Here is a 24471-nt window from a genome sequence, read left to right on the forward strand (position 1 = left end):
GAAATATAATTTGAATTAGAGCTTAGTTTCAAAAAACATTTTGGAATCTGGGGCAGCTATCTCAGAACTTCCCAACTTGGTGTCCTCCAAATATATCTGGAACTACAGTGGGAAACTCTTAATCTGGGAATTTTAGGAATGATTGAGCTGGTCAAAGCTAAGCTACCCTAAAAGACCAGGAAGGAAGACCATTGTAATACTGTGAAGAAATGACACAGAAAAAGCAACTAGTCAGCTATGTGAGAATTCTGGGGTGGCGGTGAAATCACATTAGCCACACTAAATCAAAAGAGGGAAAGAGAATTAAATATTATGTAGCTTATTTTATCCTAAAGGAGAACGTTCCATTTTTCTTGGAATTCTATCACCCCAGAAATAAGATACCAGCGATAACCCTATGAGGTGGATTGGCTGAGAGAGTGTGACTGGCCCAAAGTCACCCAGCTGGCTTTCATGGCTAAGGCGGAACTTAAACTCATGGTCTCCCACTTCCTAGGCTGGTGCCTTAATCACGAAACAAACTGGTTCTCTTGTTGAATATGTTTTGTATGATGGAAATTGTTTCAGGGGAAAAAGCTTTATGTTTTATTTAATCTTGTAAAATAATGGAAAGTACAAGTTAAAATAGTAATGTTAGTTATTATACTATCATTAACTAATCCGCCATTGTTGCAATGAATACTTAGTTTACTGTGATATTTTTACAAGCTAGGTTCCATCAATTCATGATTTATCTTGGTCTTCCATTCAACCCTGAATTTCATCAAGGCTGCTATTCACCTCCTTGAAAAAATTGAGTTCCTCAATCATTTGACAAAATCACCAATGAATTAATTCCTGATAGGTATGCACAAAGCTTAGTGTTTCTACGAAAATCCCATTAACTACATTAAATACTCAGATCAAAATTCAACAGTTTGACAAGCTATTGACCACCCTCTCATATAAGTATAAAGGTAAAGTTTCCCCCGCACATGTGTGCTAGTCGTTTCTGACTCTAGGGGCTGGTGCTCATCTCCGTTTCAAAGCCGAAGAGCCAGCGCTTGTCCGAGGACATCTTTGTGGTCATGTGGCCAGCATGACTAGATGCCAAAGGCACACAGAACGCTGTTACCTTCCCACCGTAGTGGTCCCTATTTTTCTACTTGCATTTTTTTACGTGCTTTTGAACTGCTAGGTTGGCAGAAGCTGGGACGAGTAACAGGCACTCACTCTGTTATGCGGGACTTGGGATTCGACCCGCTAAACTGCCGACCTTCTGATCGACAGGCTCAGCGTCCTAACCCACTGTGCCACTGCGTCCCCTCATATAAGTATACCTGGCTTGAAAGAATTATAAAAGTTATCACCTGTATTTTGCGGGTTTATTATAAGTATAATAATAATTATTTTAAAATGTGTGTGTATGTGTGTGTAATAAAAAGACCCTAGCCTGAAAAGTTTCCAATTACACCAGCTGTGTCCATTCATGAGGGCAGAAAGAGTTGAAGCAAACTCAAGAGGAGAATAGAATGGGAATGGGAGTGAAGAAGGTCAGCTTTACTGAGAGATGAACAGCTGCTGCCAATGATGGCATTGGTGATATCAGACAATGACACAGTTGGAAGCATGTTGGACAGAAATATTGTTATTATATTTAGATTATGAACAACTGCTCCTGTGGGTGATTAGGGCATCCTATTTTCTTGAGACTTAGCCTAGTTTGAAATCTGTCATTCACTAAAAGTACAACTTTATAGATACATATCCATAAGGAAGCCTTGCCAAGTTCAGTAAGATGTACCCTAGACTAGAGTGAACAAACAAAAATCTAATTGTCCTTTAGAAGAACTTTGCCATCTATTTTTGTCATGTTATTCAATTCTATCAATTATCAATTTTATTATCTATATATTTAATATTTAGGTAGAAACAAACCCATCAACCAACAAATTCTGTATCAAAATACCAGAGGATAGATCAGTAGATGATAGATAGATAGATAGATAGATAGATAGATAGATAGATAGATAGATAGATAGATATAGGATTTAACCATTATGAACTAACATAATGTCTATCTATCTATCTGGTATATTACCCAAGATATTTTTCAATAGATCAAAACATTATCTAAATTATTTTTATTTCTCCTTTCCATATAAATGAAAACAAATGGTGCTTTGGTATTTACATATCATTATTACTTGACTTACTTATCTCCAAACAACACTATAGAAAAAATATATTGAAAGATATATTGTGTCTACCACTTAATAATTTGCAAACTAAAATCTAAATCATTGTCTCTTTTCCAATACATTCCATTTATGCCTGCAAACTACCACAAGCAACCAGAGTCAGTTTGGTGTAGTGGTTAAAGAGCCAGTTTAATGCAGTGGTTAAGTAGCCTAGAAACCAGGAGATCTTGAAATCTAGTCCCATTCAGGCATGAAAGCCAGCTGGGTGACCTTGGGCCAGTCATTATCTCTCAGCCCAACTCACCTCACAGGATTATTGTTGTGGGCATAACAAGAGGAGGAAGGAGTCGTGGTATGTTTGCTGCCTTGAGTTACTTATAAAGTAATAAAGGTGAGTTAACAGAAATATAATAAAACAAAATAAACCTTCTAACAGAGTTTTCCACTCTCACTTTAATTCATATTGAGAAGTAAAGAACAACATACAGCAATAGCAGGGACTGCTGAAGTCCTGCTTTACACCCAATGCACCACAGGGGATGATGAGAGACCTGAGGGCTAAAAGCCATATTCTAATTCCCAAGAGGTGACAAACTCTGCCCCAGTAGTCAACTCAGCTGGTTGTTTTGCAAGAAATGTTTGCAAGGTACTACTCTGTCTGGATCAGATCAACATGGTTTTGAATGGTTTATATTAACTGAAGCACTTCACCTCCTGTTTTCATGGGATCAGAAATGTGATCTTGACATGGAGCTTGTAAGGAATTATTTATTGATTTCTGAGGCAATACTCCCCATGACAATTGTACACACTAAAAATATTTCGAGCAGTTAATCTTTGTTGCTATCTGCATCTTCTAAGCATCTTTGTTTTAATACCACACAGCCACTAATACTTCAAGTCAAATAGTGATTATTGCTAAAGCAAAACAGTCCTTCCTGATAAAAATAAGCAAAGGTCAAAAGAATAATTATTATAGTACTTATATCAGCTGCAGTCTTCATTGCATTTCTAATGTCATATTGATGTGGGTTAAAATCATCACCATAGCAACCTAAAATCTATATTGCACTCCAAGCAGCAAATTAACAATGTAGTTTGGGAATATATTAAAAAATGGGGGAGGGGATGAGAGGAGGTGGAAGAAATTTGCATTTTCTTGAAAATGGTACTCTTAGTGAATATTTCATGGTATAAGTTGACTGCAAGAAGAGAGAAATCCACAGATTGTGTCCCTGGTCACTTCCTCTGGATTTGTGATCAGCATATTTCTAATACAATGTTCTTCCTCTCAGACAGAAATCAAATAATTATGAGCCTTGCTTTCCTGCCTTGAGCATGACTCCGTTACAAGCATTCCTATGAAACTACCCACCCTCTTGGCTATAGTGAAGCCAGGCTAAATGAAAGGTAGAAGAAATATCTGTTTACAAAGATGCTTAATGCAAAAATCATCATTTGAGGGAAGGCATAGACTTTTAAATATTTGTCACAGAAGGGCCACATGACTGTGATATCAGTCAGGAAAAGTGACAGTGTTAAGAGATTTATCAGTGTTTCCTTCTGTAGGTTTGCTTCGAGTTACACATGTTTAATACATTGAACATGCTCAATTTCATTGTTAGCAATGTAGTAAGCAACAAAGCACTTCTTTTTTTCAGAACACAAACAAGACAGGCAAAGAAGTCTTCTTTTATTTTTTTTTTAAGAATGGCTGTAATATAATACCAAATTCTCATAAAGTAAAGAGCTGTTGGATGTATATAGAGCAAAAGGGCTCTAGATCAGAAGGGTTCTAGATCAGGAATGCTTAGACCCCGAGGGTTCCTGCGGAACTTGGTGGAGTTTCATGAGAGCCCAAGCCACCTCCATTCCCACCCCAAATTAAAAGTACACTTGAATGCAGCCAATTTTTGACCACTCATGTTTTGCTTCTTGATCAGGGATTCTGGATCTTTCTTTTTACATTTAAATTAATAGGTTCCAAAGCTTGAAAAAGTTTGAGAACCTCTGCTCCAGATCTCTTTGCAAATAGATGGAAAGGGAAAGGGATCGTCGGAAATCAGGATGATTATGGAAAAATCCTTTCCTATAGCAGTAGAGGAAATTTAATGGGGATCTCTGAAGGATGTCAGATTAGAAGAAACTATAGGGGAAGGAGTGGCAGAACTTGGGAGCCGAATAAAAAGAGGAATCAGCCTAGAATCCCCACATAGTCACAAGTGAACTAAGTTTAATCTGCCTTGAATCCCATTGACCCTTATCTAACTCCTAGCAGGTACTAACCATTAGTTGAGAAGATTCGTCTGCATAGCCACAAGTAGCAAGAAATCAGTTTAATTAGGCCTTCAAGCATGGGCCTGATCTTTTGTGCCTGATCTTTTGTGCCTGAAAGAAACTATATATCAACAGGACCCATCATTATTTACCAAATATGCTAGTTGGAAGGTGTAGGTATGTATATGTGTATATGAACGCATAGGAATGATCTGTAGACTAAAATTTAATTAAAATTAAGAGGTTTGTGGGGTATAATAATAGGAGAAAAAGAAGAGGGAAAATAAAGGGGCGAATCCTTCCCCCTTTTTTTAACCTTAGTTAAACGTGCACATCAAATACAGCAACTTTTAGAATTTGTTTTGGATCTGTCATAAATGGTACTTCCTCAATTCCTTTACCAATTCCTTCTCTTGCCTCCAATATTTCAAAGCTTGTTTACATAAGTACATACCTCACTTCATAACTTAGCCTTTTTCTAACCTAGTTTATTTATAAAGAAAAATAACCAAACTCTCTCTCTCTCTCTCTCTCTCTCTCTCTCTCTCTCTCTCTCTCTGTGTGTGTGTGTGTGTGTGTGTGTGCTATGATGAATTAAGCAATTCATAATTAATCCATTTTAGAATGAATTCCAATGAAAAACATCCTGCTCCTTAAACCTTCTTCCTATAATATAAGATGAACAACCAGACACCTATAGAACAGAGATTATATCAGAGATGTTGGTAAATAAACAGATCTCAGCTAGGCCCTATTTTATAGTTTTCGTCTCTTAGCTGGTTTTATTGTTTTCATTAAAGTCTATGAGGTTTTTGTTCTCCCTAGATTCTTTCCAAAGAAAATGGAATTTTGGGAATTACTCTATTTATAATACACATTTCCAAGCCTGTTAATTTCCCCTCCATTTGGAAATCTATATTATACATATTGTTCTTTATATTGTTAACTGTTAATTGAAATTATTTGCTTATATTTATTTAATATCACTTTTCACATTTATTATTTTCACTCTCATGATGCTAACTTTATAATTGCTTTTTCTTTCTAATTAACAAAGCTGTCTTCTCCTTCAAAAAAGAGTTTTCTTCCATCTGATATTATGAAAGGTTTTCAGATACAGAAACAGACATACAAAAAAAGAGAGAGGGAATAATAGAATAACAGAATTGGAAAGGACCTTGGAGCTTTCTAGTTCAACTCCCTTCTCAAGCAGGAAACTCTAAACCATTTCAGACAAAATGTCCAATCTCTTAAAAACCTCCAGTGATATTGGAACTGGATATCCTGTCACCACTAGTCCTTCTTTTCATTAAATTAGACATACTCAATTCCAGCAACCTTTCTTTATACGTTTTAGCCTCCAGTCCCCTAATCGTCTTTGTTGCTCTTCTCTGCACTCTTTCTAGAGTCTCAACATCTTTTTTGTATCAGAAAGGCCAAAACTGGATGTAGTATTCCATACAAGGAGGCATACTCTAAAGTAGAAGTGAGTTCTGGTATCATGATTTATTTTATTTTTTGCATGTTCATACTACACACGATCTTATTACAGAAAACAAAAAATCATGTACTGTACTCACCCCCACACCCTGCCATCCACAACTTTGGGGTCATCAGAAATGGTACTTTAAGGATACCACTAGAAACGCCTAGGCATAATTACAGGTAACCCTCAACTTACGATCACAATTGAGCCCAACATTTCCATTGCTAAGCAAGACAGTTGATAAGTGAGTTTTGGCCCATTTTATGACCTTTCTTGCCATAGTCGTTAAGTGAATCAATGAAATTGTTAAGTTAGTAACATGTTTGTTATGTGAATCTGGCTTCTGCATTGACTTTGCATGTCAGAAGCTGATCATGTGACTCCAGGACACTGCAACCACCATAAATATGAATCAGTTGCCAAGCATCTGAATTTAGATCATGTGACCATGGGGGTAATGTATTGGCCATAATTGTTTTAAATCACTTGCTTAAGGTATGATCACTTGCTTAATGTCTGACCTAGATTTCTCTGTTATGTAACGGTTGCTGTTACTGAAAGCCAGATGTGCTGTCTCCAGGCTGATAATTAGGTTTGGGGCAGGAAACTGTTACTTTAAACCTATTGGTCGCTGCCTAGAGGCTAATCGTATAAATAGCTGTGCAGCACCCATTAGGGCTGCTTCTTTTCTGAGTTAATAAACTTGTTTGCTCTTTCAACACCTTGTCTCTCTTAATGCCTAACGAACTGAAAATATAACAGTGGCGACAAGGATGGGATGTGCTGCTTCATCGGAAGAGTCTGAAGTCACTAGGGGGTGAGGCCAGCACAGAGCCTGGCAGGGACCACCTTCCAACCCTTGGTGTGCCAGCCAGAGATGCTGGAGACCACCTCCTCCTAAGGTTACATCCTAGGGCCTACGCAGAAGCCAGCAACACAAGGCAACATGAGCAACAAGAAACGCAAGCAACTCACCATGGCAAAAGTGGGGAAACTCGAAGAGTTCGATGTCACACACCCGGAGAGATGGGAATCCTACATTTCCCGCATTGAGAATTACCTCTGAGCCAACCAGGTCAGTGAAGACAGGCTGAAGGCCACGACCCTCCTCTGCATGTGCAGCCCAGACACCTTCAACATTGCCGAGAACCTGGTCGCACTGATGCTGCTCAAGTCCATCACCTACGTGGACTTAAAGAAAAAGCTCTGAGACCACTTTGAGCCCAAATTATCCATCATAGTGTGGAGGCACATTTTTGAGCAGTGGGAGGAACAGTCCGATGAGACAGTCACAGAATTCATCGCCACTCTTCGTCAAGCATCCCAATTCTGCAATTTCACAGATTTGGAGGAGAGACTAAGAGAACGCTTAGTCTGTGGACTCTGGAAGCGAGAGCTCCAACAAAAACTCTTTGCCAAGGAGACTCTCTCAATACAAGAGGCCTTGAAGGAGGTCATGGTGGATGAAGCCACCAGAGATGGCATTAAAGCACTGCAGCCCTCCAAAATCACTTCAAGCACCAAAGCCGTCCGCCATGAGGACAATGGAAGACACCGACTCTGACTATGAGGCCAACAAGCTACAGAAGCACCAGGAGAAGGGACCATGGCCAGCTGAGAAGGCAGTTCCCTTCCTTAGATGCATGGATTGCGGAGGCCGCCATCAATGCGCAGAATGCCAATTCCAAACAGCAACATGCCACATGTGTGGCAAAACAGACCACATTGCCATGGTCTGCTGAGGTCGCCAGAGGGACCGTCTGCAAGAAGGCTCAGTCAGGAGAGGTATTGGGGCCCCGGGGCAACACCAAGAAGGGTTCTGCTCCAGCCGGAGGAGCGTGTTGCACATTGGTGCCCACCACCCACTTAAACAGAAGCTTTGACTTCAGGTCAAGCTTCAGGGAGTTCCATACAAAATGGAACTGGACACAGGCTCAGCCATGTCCATCATCTCCATAGGAACCTTCTGGCACATATGCAACCGCAGCAACAGATGGGTCAAACTTCGGCCATCTAACCTTCTGCTTACAGACTTCCAAAACTCCCAAGTGGCGGTCAAGGGTGAAGCCACACTTCTGGTGAATTTCAAGGTGTTTGCAGGCCCACTAGATGTTGTCATGATGGAAGGCCAATGCATGAGCCTCATAGGGCTTGATTGGTTTGATGCATTCGGCATTCACCGAACACAGGCGGCAGACTTGTCTTCAGTCTGCCAAGAGTTCGTGGAGGTTTTCAGTTTAAGCCTAGGAGAGTACAAGGGTCCTCCGATAGCCTTCAAGCTTGATCCCCTGGTAATGCCAATATGGGTCAAGTCTCGTCAAGTGCCTTTTGCTTTAAAACCCAAAATCAACGCAAACCTGGACAAGCTGGTCAGTCAGGGGGTATTGCAGCCTATAGACAGTGGGGTGTGGGAGACCCCCATTGTAACACCACTCAAGGCCAATGGAGAAATACACATATGTGCTGACTATAAGTGCACCATTAACCGGGCATTTCAACAGCATGCATACCCAGTGCCAGTTGTCAACCATATTTTGGTATCATTGCAAGGTGGCCGCGTGTTCGCCAAATTAGATTTGGTGCAGGCCTATCAACAGCTGCTGGTGGATGAAGCCACGGCAGCCACCCAAACCATTGTCACCCATCAGGTGGCCTTCAAGGTCAAGCGCCTACAGTTTGAGGTGAGTGTAGCCCCAGGGATTTTCCAGGGAGTAATGGAGCACATGCTCAAGGGCATTCCAGGGGTCTGCCCCTACTTCGATGATGTATTCATTACCAGGGAATCTATAGAGGTTCTGGCTGAATGGCTTAGAGCCATCCTTCAGCGGCTCCGCACTGCGGGACTTAAATTGAAAAAAAGAAAAGTATAAGATTGGGCTAGAGTCAACTGAGTCCCTTGGGTTCCACATCAATGCCAACGGCATTTATCCAGCAGATTCAAAGCTGAAAGTGATTCAGCAGGCCCCAAGCCCTACTGTAGGTCCAAAGGTGAGCTTCAAGCCTTCTCGGGCCTTCTTAATTTTTTTTTATTTTTTATTTTTTATTTTTTTTTATTGAAAAGTTTTAAAATAGTTTTCCTTTAAAGAGCCCCCCTTCCCCCTCCCCCCTCCCCCCTACCTCTCCTCCTCCCCCCCTTCTTAATTTTTATCATGCATTCCTCCCACATAAGGCCGCAGTGTCAGAGCCATTACGCTGACTCTTAGACAAAAAGGGTCAGTGGCAGTGGACCAATGTCCATGAAAGAAGTTTCCAGGCAGTCAAATCACTGCTGTCCTCGAACTCACTCATTTTAACCAAAAGCTGCCAGTCTACATCATGTGTGATACATCCCCATATGGAGTTGGGGTTGTGTTGAGCCATTTGTTGTCTCAATAGGCACCCATCACCTATTATTTGACAACCCTGTCATCTGCAGAGTGCAATTACGTGCATATTGACAAGGAGGCCTTGGCGATTGTGGCTGGGGTTAAAAAGTTCTGTGACTATTTGTATGGCCACCATTTCACAGTCTTTACAGACCACAAGCCACATCTAGGGTTGTTCACTATGAACAGTCAGACACCTCAGATTCTGTCTCCTCGAATGCAGCCTACAGCTGCAGGCTGATTCACAAACCGGGCAAAGAAATGGGCCATGCAGACAGCCTTAGCAAATTGCCCCTGCCACACATGGAGCCAGATCTGGCTCCGGCTGCACGCATCCTAGCCATACAGGATTTGCCAGAGTCTCCTCTCCATGCTGGAGAAGTAGCTACTGAGACAGCAGATGACAAAATGCTTAGCCATGTTTTAAATTGGATACACACAGGATGGTTGGACAAATGTCCAGGGCCAGAATTTCAGAGTTTCTTCATGAGGAAAGATGAGCTTTCAGCTCATAAAAGATGCATTCTTTGGGGATGTAGAGTCATAGTCCCCAGCAATTTAAGGCCCAGAGTTCTTGAATCTCTGCATGAAGGCCATCCTGAAATAGTCCAGATAAAGGCACTGGTGAGGAGCTACCTTTGGTGACCAGGGCTAGATAAAGCTATCAAGGCCCAAGTACATGGTTGCTACACGTGCCAACAATCCAGACCAGAGATGCTGCAGGCCCCTGTCCACTGATTGGAGGACAATCACACACCATGGTCAAGGATCCACATCAACTTTGCTGGGCCCTTTCAGGGACAGCTGTTTTTAATAGTGGTCGACAGCCACTCTAAATGGTTATAAGTTGTACTAATTCCCACTATGACTACTGCCAGGACCATCCAGGAATTGCACAGAATATTTGCAACACACGGGCTTCCAGAGGTCTTAGTCTCAGACAATGGGGCTCAGTTCACCTCTTCAGAATTCCAGGCCTTCCTCAGGGCAAATCTCATAAGGGACACCACGTCAGCTCCCTTTCACCCATCATTGAACAGTCAAGCGGAACACATGGTCCGCACAACCATGGAATCCCTGAAATGGATTGTCACAGGTGATTGGTACCACAGACTGGCCAGTTTTCTACTCTGCCAGCACACAATGCCTTGCACCACCACAGGCAGGAGCCCAGCTAAGCTATGATGGGGCCAGCACTTGATCACCAAGCTGGACAGGCTACACCCCGACAGAGTCGCCTCTGACACTGCACAGCCAAAGGCACCAAGAAGTTTACAAGTGGGTGACCAGGTTTCAACCTGGAATTATGGGCAAGGGGTGGCAGCAAGGGTTGTTAAGGTGTCAGGACCACTCTCCTATGAGGTGGTCCTGGAAGATGGGCAAGTCATTCGCTGGCACATTGACCAGCTGCGTTGGCGGCTAGCAGATCAGTTGCTGGCTCAGGACTCCCAAGAGGACCGAACACAGGGCCCGCATGACACTGGTCCAACAGAGCAGTTTGCACACTCTGAAATAACTCTTGCTCAAGGAGATGAGGGAATGGCTGTAGAAGAGTTTCCTCCAGACACACAGACTGTATCCACTGATCAGGACAGGCAAACTGTGCTGAGGGGAAGCCCTTCAGACTTTGCTACACAATTGGACTTTGGTTTGGGCCGACCGGGACTGGCCAGCCAAAGGGACCCGAGTCAATCCGACTCCACTGAACCTCAGAGCCCTGGTCTACCAGCCTGGCAGGCAAGCAGGTAGACTGGGAGATCCATGTAACCCTTAGACATTCTGAATGGTCAGAAAGACCACCTAAATATCTGCAAGATTATGTCAAACAATTGAGAGTTTAAACGATCTAGGGGAAAGGGGTGTAATGTATTGGCCATAATTGTTTTAAATCACTTGCTTAATGTCTGATCACTTGCTTAATGTCTGACCTAGATTTCTCTGTTATGTAATGGTTGCTGTTCTGAAAGCCAGACTTGCTGTCTCCAGGCTGATAATTAGGTTTGGGGCAGGAAACTGTTACTTTAAACCTGTTGGTTGCCACCTAGAGGCTAACCGTATAAATAGCTGTGCAGCAGCCATTAGGGCTGCTTCTGTTCTGAGTTAATAAACTTGTTTGCTATTTCAACACCTTGTCTCGCTTAATGCCTAACGAACCAAAAATATAACAATGGGGATGCTGCAAAGGTTGTAAGAGTGAAAGACAGTGCTAAGTTACCATTTTGGTGATATAACTTTGAATGCCCACTAAATGAACTATTGCAAGTCAAGGACTACCTGTATTATATCACATCAGGTTCTGATTTAGATCTCACTGGTGTTCAGAGGTTTTACATGATAAGGTTATCATATATGTTCTGCCAAAACCCAGAGAATTATAAGATGGCTTCCTAAAGGTGCTTTTTCAAAAAGCAACTGGACACTGTTTTTCCTAAAACAAAGGGAAAAACAAAGGAGAAAAAGCATCTTTGGGGCAACCATGACGTAGATGACTGAGAATCCCCATAGACCTAAAATGGCTTCATTTTTGCTTTCTTTGCTGCCATTTAAGAGTGGCTAAAGTTTTGCAGAAACAGAAGACATCTTTTTTCTTGCACAGTGGCAAGAAGAAGTGAATGAAGAAGTTGCTTCCCAGTCTGAAGTTCACACTAGCCTTCTGCTGCTGTTGCTGAGCAAATGAAATAATTTCCTGGTTTGAGAAAGTGAGCTTGGCATCTGAGTTCTCTTCTTCCTAACTTGGTCACCTAGCTAAAGCCCCTGTTGTTGTAAATGGTTTTTGACCCAATGGAAGTTACAGATCATTAAGGCCTGTGGAGGTAGATCAGTCATATCTTTCTTTCCTATCTGTAGGCATCAAAAGACTATGTTACCCTAGTGGAAGTTATTCAAAAGAATAGATAATAGCTTTTCCAGATGGGTGAAATGTATACATACATCTTGCTTCAGATTCACCTTTGTATTTCATGCACAGCAATAGAGTAGGTCTGAAAATATCCAGACTGTATACGTGAATGACTGACTTATGGACTCTTGCTGTGAGAAGATTTATACTGACGACTTTGGAAGTAGGGAATAAATTCTCCTTCTTGCAAATGCAATTTAGGACTCTTTTCAAGGTCATGTAAAGCCAATTTGTTACTTCTTAATGTGTACCTTGGAAACACATTTGCATAATTAAAATAAATAAAGCATATGAAAGAATAACTGGCATATGTAGGAGGCAATCTTTGAGACAATGTCTGAATTACTGATTGTCAGCACTAAACAAAGTGGCAATTATTCCACTTCCCTGTAGTTTATAAAGTTCTTGAGCTATGCAAATGGATGCATTTTCAACTTGTCCTTCAAATTTAATCTTGAAAAAAAACATATATTTAGACCCAGTATTGAAAGAGACAGAGGGACACAGTGGCTCAGTGGGTTATGACGCTGAGCTTGTCGATCTGAAGGTCGGCAGTTTGGAGGGTCGAATCCCGAGTGCCGCGTAACAGAGTAAGCGCCTGTTACTCGTCCCAGCTTCTGCCAACCTAGCAGTTTGAAAGCACGTAAAAAATGCTAGAAAAATAGGGACCACTATGGTGGGAAGGTAACAGCGTTCTGTGCGCCTTTGGCATCTACAGTAGTCATGCTGGCCACATGACCATGGAGACATCCTCGGAGAAGTGCTGGCTCTTTGGCTTTGAAACAGAGATGAGCACTGGCCCCTAGAGTTGGAAAGGAGTAGCAAGCATGTGCGGGGGAACCTTTACCTTTACCTATTGAAAGAGAAAGCTCTTAGTTTTGAAAATATTGATGCATAAACCAGGTTAGATACCTCAGAATCTGGATGTAATAGGGAAAGACCTTTGGGATTCCCTCCGTTAATCCAACTCATTGTTCTACAAGCAGCACACAAGGAAGTTGCTAGGAAGGAAAGTATGAATCTCTAAAGGGCTGAAATACATAAGGGATAGGAATGTCAAGTAAGAGATGAAATGGCCCCATGGAACTGTTGGTCTTCATAAAATAGGTCCAAATCTGGACCAGTGGATGATAGCAAAGAGTCTAAATTTTCTGTATCTCTTTGCTGCCATTCTTCTGGTCATCTAAATTTTTGAAGTCCAGATATAGTCAGTCTATTAGGTTTACAGTTACAGGTAGTTCTTGACTTACAACAGTTTATTTAGTGACTGTGCTAAGTTACAATAGCACTAAAAATGACTTACAACTAGTTTTCACACTTACAACCATTGCAGAATCCCCATGGTCACATGATCAAAATGTGAACACTTGGCAACTGACTCATATTTATGATGGTTGCAGTATCTCGGAGTGATGTGATCACATTTTTGTGACCTTCTGACAAGCAAAGTCACTGCAGAAGCCAGATTCACTTAACAACCTGGTTAGTAACTTAACAACTTCAGTGATTCACTTAAAAACTATGGCAAGAAAGGTCATAAAAGGTGGCCAAATTCATTTAACAACTGTCTCACTTAACAACAGAATTTTTGGGCTCAAGTGTGGTCATACGTTGAGGACTACCTGTATAGGAGAAGCCAACTGAGGAGTTTCGATATATTGGCTGAATGAGAACGAATAAATAAATCTTACTTCTCAGGAGCAGGTTGGTCATAGCTGAACTCACGAAGGAAGACTGCTCTCTTGGAGGCCTTCCCCAGCATTTCTAAGCAAGGAACTAATAACTTTGCAACTGCTGTTTGAGAATTTTTTCCAGAGCCTGTAGATAGGGCATTTTTCTCCTCTCTTTGAGTTGAGTTCATAATAGTGCCACTGGATTAATCAGCTTCCTCTTCTTTTATTCCCTATCATTAATTTTCACCCAAAACACAGGCTGTGTAGATTTTATCTTGCTTCTTTGTTCAGGGCTGACTTACACCCCTTTGTTTCTTGTGGGCAAGAGTTCCCAGCTTCTCTAGATAGTAATAATCCCTGACTGTTGCTCAACTTCCTGTGATAATCTTTTTTAGGTTTTATTGAAGGAAGATGGATCTACAGTGTCCTATATTTTTTCTCTAATGATAAATAACTTATAAAATGCTGTGCAACTGTGCGCAATGTTTGCAAGAATGCCATTATTGTGCCTCCATATGAAAGGAGAGATGGAAAAACTAATGAAGAAATTACAGGGGAATCAATTTAACTGGGCCTGGGAAGTTGGTTTGCATAATATTTAAGAAAAGGGTGCAAGAGGAGACAATGGAAAACACTGGGAAAGTGTTATGAAGGCATGTGGCAGGCACAGGGTTTGCAACCAGTTTTTTATACTTCAGCGTCCCTAAGAAAATTGCAGGAAAGTTTATTGTTGATTTGGAGAAAGCATACGATTAGGCTTGAAGTATAGAATATTTTGCAGAAATATAGTGTTGAGGGGTGGCTGGTGATGTGATCTTAGCACATGGAACTATATGTGGAAATTAATGGAATGCCTAGGAAATCATTCAACATTCAATAGGAGAAGACAAGCATGGATAATTTCCCCTTGATTTTTAAAAATATTTGTGTATCAAAGTGTAAGAAGTGCTTTGATGTCAATTCGTATGAGTGAATATGAGTGTAATTCTGGGTGCAGATGATGCTGTATTGCTAGTAAAGAATCCAAATAATGTTTGAGAGCATGTTTCAGAAAGCAGTATGAATCTGAAAATGCCAAGGTTGTTGTATTTGACATGGACAATGGAATGAAGTACTGTAACTTATACACAAATAGTGAAAACTAGTGCAGATAGAAGAAAATATGTATCACAATAGACAGTTAATTAAAGATAGGGAAAGTCATGGATAAATGCTAAGTCTTGCTAGTTCTAGTTGAAAGGATTTGTGTAGAAAGTGGTCTGCTACAAGAAACTAACATTTGTCAAAAGAAGTGAACCTGGGTGTGTAGAAGAATGTGCTTCTACACTCTTTGTTATATGGAAGTGAGAGTTATTTCAGGAGAAATGTGAAGTAAAATGAATGGATGTTGTGGGATTATACAATAATAAATTCAGTCAAGAACCAATGGGTGATAAATAAATGTGGGTTGACTACAAAAGCATGTTACAACTATGAAAGAAAAATATTAAGTCATATGAATTCATGAGGATCACTTTACAAGACAACTATAAAAAGGAAGGGGAAATCAGAGAAACTCATAGTTGTATGTAGTTACTGAAGTCCTCAAAAGAGAGAGGTGAGAAGTTGAAAGAAAAAATGTATGAAACAGCGCATGGGAAAAGCAAGGAGGATTTGCAAGCACAGAAAGGAATAGTGTGATAAAAATGAAGAGTATGATATAAACTAGATAAAGGTACATTTTCTTACACAATGTCTTTGTGCCTTGTTCCTTTTCTGTGCTGAGCATAAAGGTGCTTACCCTGAAAAGGATGAGTGTAATGGGCAGATCAGTTTGTATGAGCAGGAAAAAAAAACCCTAACCTATTCAAAAATATTGAAGTTACAGGGAGACAAGTTCCATTTGAATGCTAGAAGAAGAAAAAAAACCTATAACAGTAAATGCAGTTCAACAATTATTCATAAGGAAGGAGGATTCTTTCGCTGAAGGGATCAAGTGGAAATGCAAAGCCATTTGTTGACGAGGGAATTAATTTGTATTTCTGCAGTGAAAAGAAAGCTGTAATTGATACTCTAAAGTGCCCCCATCTCCTCTTCTGTGTTCTATTTTAGCGGGTGATGCCTTCCTTTCCATCCAGATGCGATCTTCCAAATTATGTTGAAAAAAACACAGCTTCATGGGTGCAAGGCAAGTTAGCAGTGTATTAAAACATATCCCAAATCACCACGTTGGCTTTAGGATTTGGGGTCTATGATAAGATGGTATAGTGGTATAGCTGAGCCAATTCTTAGTCATTGCTTTCTAGATACCATACGAAACATTGGGCGGCTTCATATATTATTGTTTACAGTAGATGAGTAGATGCTAAATTCTGAACAGCCAAAATGGTCAGGGCTCCAAAGTCATGGAGAGAGAGGAGAGGCCTCACCGAGAAGTTAAGAAAAATTTATGGCCTGGGGTTAGGCTACCTACGGAGCTGCCTCCATCCCATTATATCAGACCATTCCATCCAATCAGGCAGGGAAGATATGTTGCAAACACCATCAGTTAAAGAACTCTGACTGGTGGGGTCCAAAAGGAGAGCCTTCTCTGTTGTTGCCCCTGCCCTCCTCCAGAGGTGAAATGTCCCCCGTTCTTCTCTCCTTCCAGAAATGCGTCAATATATGGCTCTAAGGCCTTCCATGGGGAGCTGAGGGGGTGTGCAGCCATGGAGCTGGTTAGTGCCCCGAAAGCCCTCCCTTCACCTTTTAACTATTTTTTAATAATGTTTAATCATAACGGTAAAGATTCATTCTCCAAGCTTGTTGGGTTGGTTTCTGAACTTTTTGTTACCAGAGTAGGTAACATCTTCAGCAGATTATAGGGGCTGTCAGTGTTCTTCTGCTTATAAGGGTTTCAGGTGTGAGTCATCAGTGAGTCTTGTAATAGGTCTTGTGAGAGGGAGGTTACATTAGGTCTGGGTCATTGGGAGGTGAACTGCTGGTGGAGGGGGAGCTTGTGTGGGTTGGTTGAGGGCTGATGCTGTCTCTGCTTGGCTGTGTGGTTGATTTGGATTCTGAGGGGTTTGTAGGCTGGTTGTAGGTCTATGTGTCTGTTGATGGAATTGCTAGTGGAGTGCCAGGATTTGATGAACTCACAAGCGGGGTGAGTGGTAGCATGGCCGATGATTTTTGTGTTGCTCCAATTGAACTGGTGCTGTTTGGTGTCAATGTGGGTAGAGTTTAAGGATTTGGGATTGTGGCATTTGACTACCAGCCAGTGTTTGTGGATCCTTGTTTTTAATTGATGTGATGTTTATCCCATGTAGATTTGGTTGCAGCGATTACAGTTGATTTTGTAGGTTACATTTTTCCCCCATCCTTTTATATTTTGACTTTGGTTCTGGATAATTCCTGGCAGAGTGTGGCTGTGGATCTGTGGGCTATTGTTATTCCTAAGGGTTAGAGAATTCTGGTCGTCATTTCTGACACACCTTTTGTGTATGGTAGGATTAGTTTTTGTGTGGTGGTTGGCTGTGGGGTTTGTTGTGGTTTGGGTGCTGTGTGTTGGAATATGAAGTTTTTGGGATAACTGTTACAGAGAAAGACGTCGAGCAGCTATTTCTCTTCTGCTGTGTTGTGGTGCTGCAGTGTGTCCTGGCCCTTCTGAAGAGGGCCTGGACACAGCTTTTTTTGTGTGTGCAGTGGGGTGGTTGCTTGTGAACCTGAGAATCTGGTCCGTGTGTGTGGGTTTGTGGCAGATGCAGGTTTCCAGTCTCCGTTGTCTAGTCTCCTTATGTCGATGTCAAGGAATGGGAGTCTGTTGTCTGTTTCCTCTTTGTGTGTGAACTTGATCCCAGGGAATATGTTATTGAGTAGGTGGTATGTTTAATCATCTTTGCCTCCTCCAAAATTTTCAACTTTTCTACATAAATGTTCGCATATTTTAACACTGTATTGTACGCTGCCCAGAGTGCCTCTCTGAGGGAGATAGATGGTTTAAAGAAGTGAAAAATAAATAAATAAGAAAAATATATTTATAAAAAGGGGAAACGTATTGTCTTCTTTCATATAAATACCCCAGAAGCTTCTGCAATCTTTAATAAATTTTCTTGTGCTACAATCAACATCAGACAGCATAAATTTTCAGCATGATCCTGGTTTACAAAGTTCACTTCTGCATAGATCACCTCCCTACTTCTTACATAAATAAAAATGGAATCTCTAGACAAAAAAAGAGGTATTTTCATTTAAGGGAAAGAAACCCTGCATTTAATTTTTTTAAAAAAATCAATTGGCCTCTGCTATCTCACCCAAACACCCCAGAGCCTGTGCATTTGTAAAAGTATGAAGCAATTAAAATCCTGTTAAGTAAAATACTGCAAAGCAGGTTTCGTCCTGGAAAGATTACACATAGATCCTGGCAATCAGAATGATTTCTGGTCAGCAAGGCATTCCAGCTTTCAGGGTTGAAAGCCGCAAGCAGCTTGACTTTCTCCTTATTTAAAGCTGCTAGAATTGTTTCCAAAGCACTCACTAGATGTCTCTATATAAGTTAAATATAATTGCTGCAGAGAACACCCTGCCACTGCTTCCCTTAACAAAAAACCTATGACAAGCATAGTTTGTTGTGAAAAACTCTCTTGCTTGTAGCCAGTGACTCCTTTTGAAGTTCAAAATATGGCTTTTATTTTAAATATTCTCATTGATTCTGGCCAGGATCCTGTTTGGAGGTTGCTAAATCTTCAGTATTGTTTAAGATCCCAGAGACTGCTGTGCCATAAGAAAAGAGAACAATCAGAGCTTTCTGTTTACTCAATCAGCTGGTTTATAGCAAAGAGAATGAAAGTAATCTTTATTCCCATCCAATGGAATAGACATATTTTATCATGATCCTTACGAAGATCATTTGCAATGTCAAAATTAATTTTGTTTTTTAAAAAAGTTCAATGCCTCATCAGTTTTGTAAGTCACCATGGTTAATTGGATTTGTTCATTTTCCCCTCATGAACCATCAGTTATTCTTTAATGGTGTCCATTAGCTATCAGTTAGCTGTTACATTATTTGGTAACTTTATAGCTTTTTATGAAGAAAAAGAGGAAAAGGAAAAAAAAACCCAGCAATATTTTCAATTCCCTCCAGCTTTTGTTAGATTTCATGTATTTGTGACACAGGTGTCACTATCAAACTGAGCCCCCAAATGGAGAAACGCAATTCAAATATGTTGCTAAAAAACATGTATTTCTATTGGCATAGTTGTTGAAAATAGTATGTGAGAAAAGGGAAATCAATTTCTTTCTGAATCAGTCATGAAACACAAATCTAAAATGAAGTTGTGCTAAGCTGTGGGATTTTTATTTGTCTAGCAATGTTCAGTAATGGCCAAACAGGATTATATTCTTTGGAAGTTCAGTCCAAATAATTCTGTCTAATACATGGTCACAAATTCAATTTAGCCCCTACGAAAACAGCATCTCCTAAAAAAGAAACTCAGAGTTTTTTATTTCCCTCATGACACACAAATGACATTTGTATAGATTTCTGCTTTTTCAGATATGTAAATAGAGAACAAGCTGTACTTAAAAGGTTGCTCAGGTGATTTTTTTCCCCCCATGGCTTTTTCTGGTTCTTATTTTTTGTTGGTGGATGATAAAACTTTGAATAACCAAAGCACTAGTGAAATATTTCCAAATCTGAAACACTTTGAGTTCATGAGAGGGCCAAATGTTTGGCCTGGAGCTCAAGAGCTCAGCAGAGTCACTGACACTTGTCTTGGTAAGTTTCTTTAAAATAGAGGCAAATGGAATAATGAAATAATGAAATGAATAATGAAATGAAATGAAGAGTTTGTTCTAGATACCTCCACTATAAAATATTTTGGAATGGGGTCAAAGGATTTTGCCCGAGAAATTATAAATGCCACATTTGCTTTAAAATGACTATTCTAGGCAGGATATGATCCTTAGGAAAGATTGCATTGTGATCTTTCTTATTAATGCCACTGGTTTATTTTTATTACAGGAAGTCCTCGACTTAGCAACCATTCATTTAGAGACTCTTCAAAGTTACAATGGCACTGAAAAAGGTGACTTATGACCAGCTTTCATACCTAAGACAGTTGCAGCATCCACATGGTCACATGATCAAAATTTGGGCGCTTAATAGTATTCGCTTAATAGCTGTGGAAAAAAAGATTATAAAATGGGGCGCAACTCATTTAATATCTGTCTTGTTTAGCATGGGAAATTTTCAGTTCTATTGTGGTCATACGTCAAGGACTATTTGTATTTATTTATCAAATTTATACACACAGACACACAGACACACAGACACACACAAACCCCTCACATGAAGGGAGTCTGGGTGGCATACAATAAAATCAGCAATTAAAATGTTCTACAAAACCAATTAAAACAAGATCATGAAAGGGAAGATATTCCATACAATGCTGTCAGCATATAGGCTCCTTATTTCCAAAAAATGCCCAGACTTTCTGGAAAAAAAGTATGCTTTTAAAAATAATGTTATTAAAAGTGTTAAAAGATAAAATAAAAAAATGCAAATTAATATAAAGTAAGGAATAAAAAGGAAATCAAAGAGAAAGCTAAAAGTGCAAGAAAGGAAAAAAGTAAAGAAAAGGGAAAAAGAAAAAAGATATAAAAAGCAGCTTCTGTTCTTCTTTAAAACAGTTACAAATACAATTACATTTTTTCTCTTTGTCTAAAGTTACAGCATTATTTTCTTCTTTCTATAAACGCTCCTGCCTAATAATAAAACCCATAAATCATAAGTTCTTTTTTTCCCCCATTTTACACAAAAAGTCAATAAGAAGTTTCTGGGCAGTAATAAACAGAGATAAGGTATTTTCGCTAATGAAAGAAGTCAATTTGGTTTGAAAAAACCCCAAAGTTCATATAGATTGGGGCTAACTTCACTTTGGGAGGGGTGATGTATGATTCCCAAACAACAACCAGAATTAGGTCTACTATTCCACTTAATTTGGTCTTATCATATGATTTGGGAAAGCATTAATAGATAAGTGAATATCTTGGCATGTCCACCTTCAGCTAAATTATGAACCATCACAAGTAAATATATTTTATCTGAATGGAATTGGCTGAAAAAAATAATAATCAAACACTAGTTAGATCTCACTCGCCAGTCTTAGTCATTCCCCATTAGCCACTGAAGCAGAAAGCAACATAATGATATAGCGTCCTTCCATGCTATGGCCTATCTACTGGTTTGAGAGATAAATGGCTACATCAGAATATTTCTGGGTGAGAAGGAACCTGAGATAGACTTGACTGAAAAATCAATCAACCTGCACCTGTTCCTGGGCCTTAAGTCAAAATCTGTCCAGGGCTTCAGCAAACTGCCTAAAGTTTACATGCTTGAAGCTTCATCATACTGTGATCACTTCTGTATTGATTTTGTGTGTGCCCGTGCAGTAGGAGTAATACAGAAATAGAAAGCAAGAAAATAAATGGCAAAGGGTCTCTTGAAATTCTCCACTGTAGTGGTGGGTGATTATCGTAAGCTGGGAGGGAGACACCTGCAAATTGCTCAGTGGAAAAAAAGTTATTTAGTAATTTCTTCATAGGTGCGTGAAGTGAGCACAAAGACAGCTGTTTTTTTTCCTTTTTCTTAAAAAGAATATGGGGCAACAATAACATCCTCCTCCTCCTCCTCCTCCTCCTCCTCCTCCTCCTCCTCCTCCTCCTCCTCCTCCTCCTCCTCCTCCCTGTAATGTAAGTTTAGTCTCATTCTGGGACATTGTTTATCTGTATGGCAGAGAAACAGTAGCTTTTACAGAGAAAGAATGAAAGGCGAAAAGAAGGAAAGAAGGATATTCAAAGTACAATGAAATGTCCCCCCTTTTTTAGCGAAGTGAATTAATATAATTCAGAAATGCTTTCAAGCAAAAAAGAAACCCTCAGAAACTTTGACTTAATTCTAGTTAGGATTGTAGCTAAGCTCACAGCAATTTGCATATCAGTTGCAAAAGTACAGGCAACTTTCAAAGACATTTATTTCTATCAAAGTATGCCAGACCCTGGAATGCTACTTTAAGAGTTATTAGGATGAAGCATTATTGGTTGGATTTTTTTGGCAGGCATCAGTTTTTCACAGCACTTCAGGAAGCTTTTTTAAAAAGTAGGGAGTCAAATGAATATTATTTCATAGTTTATACCTTTCTCCCCTCAAATCTTATTAAGCAGTAACATGCATAGGGATTGAAAAAATGAAGCTGGAAATAAATGAGCAAAGCCCTTTTCTCAGAAATAATACAATTTCATTTAATTAAGCAATACAGGTATAACCCAACATATATTTGTTTTTACATGAGATTTACCTTTCTCCTTTGTTAAATATATCTATATCTATCTATCTATCTATCTATCTATCTATCTATCTATCTATCTATCTATCTATCTATCTATCTATCTATCTATATAACAACTATTATACAGGTAGTCCTTGGCTTATGACCATAATTGAGCCAACATTTCTGTTGTTAAGTAAGACATTTGTTAAGTGAGTTTACCCCACTTTATGGCCTTTCTTGCCACAGTTGTTAAGTGAATTACTGCAATTAATAAGTTAGTAACACACTTGTTAAGTGAATCTGGCTTCCTCTATTGACTTTGCTTGCCAGAAGATCAGAAAAGATGATCACGTGACTTTTGGACACACCAATGGTCATGAGTCAGTTGCCAAGCATCTGAATTTTGTATCTATGATCACGGGAATGTTACAAAGGTCATAATTATGAAAAACAATCATGTCACTTTTTCCAGTGCCATTGTATCTTTGAACTGTCACTAAATGAACTGTTGTAAGTCGAGAACTAACTGGTAGTTTATTAATCCTAACTATTTTGGCATGAGTTCTTCTAAACTGGTGAAACATGAATTCTATGATACCCAGACCTGAACAAAAAAAATAAGTGATGAGAAAATCCCATGATAATATATGATCTTGCCCCAACGTAACTGAAAATATTTGTGTTATTCCCACAAGAAGAATCCTGGGAGGCACGTAAGACTGGGAGGAAAAGGAGGAGGAAGGGGGTTAGGGAGAAACTGGTCCAATGTCAGCAAATGAATTTCGATGGTTCATGGTTGAGTTAGAAGTAGATCTCCTAGTCTTTGTCCAATGCTCCTTTGATACTGTGATTCTCATTCTCCATCCACATAGGATAATGCAGCTTGCTCTGCAGTGGAGCAGGTTGGGTTAAAGAAATGGATTCAAGAGGCATTCATTGAAGGCAAATGGGGCATTCAGTCACCCAGTACTGTGATACAATTTTCTTAATAGATCGACGTGGAACAAGAAGCTAAGAATAAAATGCCCTATTTCACATTGTTTTAATTAATTAAACCGTAAACGCTTTCCCTGCAGCTTTTATGTACTTCTATTCTACAATTAAGGGATGCGGTGGCTCAGTGGATTGGGACACTGAGCTTGTCGATCAGAAGGTCAGCAGTTTGGCGGGACAAATCCCGAGTGCCGCGTAACAGAGTGAGCGCCTGTTACTCGTCCCAGCTTCTGCCAACCTAGCAGTTCGAAAGCATGTAAAAAAATGCAAGTAGAAAAATAGGGACCACTATGGTGGGAAGGTAACAGCGTTCCGTGTGCCTTTGGCGTCTAGTCATGCTGGCCACATGACCACGGAGACGTCCTCGGACAAGCGCTGGCTCTTCGGCTTTGAAACGGAGATGAGCACCGGCCCCTAGAGTTGGAAACGACTAGCACACATGTGTGCGGGGCAACCTTTACCTTTACCTATTCTACAATTTGTATGTTTGCAAATATCAGAACATGGGTGAAGAATTTGGGATAGCCTTCTCCAATCCTGTGCTTTTCTCTATCTTGGTTCTTCATTTGCAAAATCCAGCTGTTTGCATCATAGGACTGGAAAAGGGAGGGGGAATCTTTTTACACCAGTCTCATGAATTATTTCAGATGAAGTTGCCAGATGAGGTTGATAGCTTGGAAATCATCATTCAAGCTGATCTAGAAATGGGGAAATTAGTTTGCAAATATTTCCTCCTTATAAACACTTCCAGAAGACAAACTGTTTCCCTGCCTCCCTAGAAGGGAAAGAATATTTAGACTGATGCTAAATTTCAAGAAGCATTCTTGCAAACTTTTAAGAGCAACTCTGATTTGAAAACTCTTTTACTAGACTATCTGAAGGCTGGGTTGCGGCCATTAAAAAAAACCCCTACAACCTGAAGTATAGGTGCACATTAAGCTGCAACATAAGATGTGGTGGGAAAAAAGCTTAAAATAAATAATGTCTTATTTCTGAATTCTGAAATTTCAATGCAATTACCTGCCTGGTAACTAAAATATCATTAATTGCTTAATTAGGTTGCATTTTGCCGCAGAGAATGTAAAATAGGTTCACTTGAAGGAAGATTAAAGGTTGTTGTCAAATACGTACACTAAGAGTTGATTGCATTAATGGTGTTATTTGTGCTTCTGTAATTGCTGCAGTAATTTATATTTCTGGGCTTATTATTATTACAACACTGAAGATGTCAACTGTCATTATTTAATATTCCTTTATATAAGAAAAAAAACCCTTAGTGTAATTAAACTTCATAATGAAACTAGCTGCAT

At 39.9% G+C, this 24471-nt stretch overlaps 1 protein-coding gene across 1 annotated transcript in view; it reads right to left on the bottom strand.

Annotated features, from left to right (window-relative positions):
* Window positions 1–24471, bottom strand: part of EYS (eyes shut homolog) — a gene marked incomplete at both ends in the record, with an annotated part of 678422 nt that overhangs the window by 215259 nt on the left and 438692 nt on the right. The window lies entirely within an intron of this gene.

This window comes from Vipera ursinii, assembly GCF_947247035.1.
Source record: "Vipera ursinii genome assembly, chromosome: 1".
In the NCBI taxonomy this organism is placed as follows: domain Eukaryota; kingdom Metazoa; phylum Chordata; class Lepidosauria; order Squamata; family Viperidae; genus Vipera; species Vipera ursinii.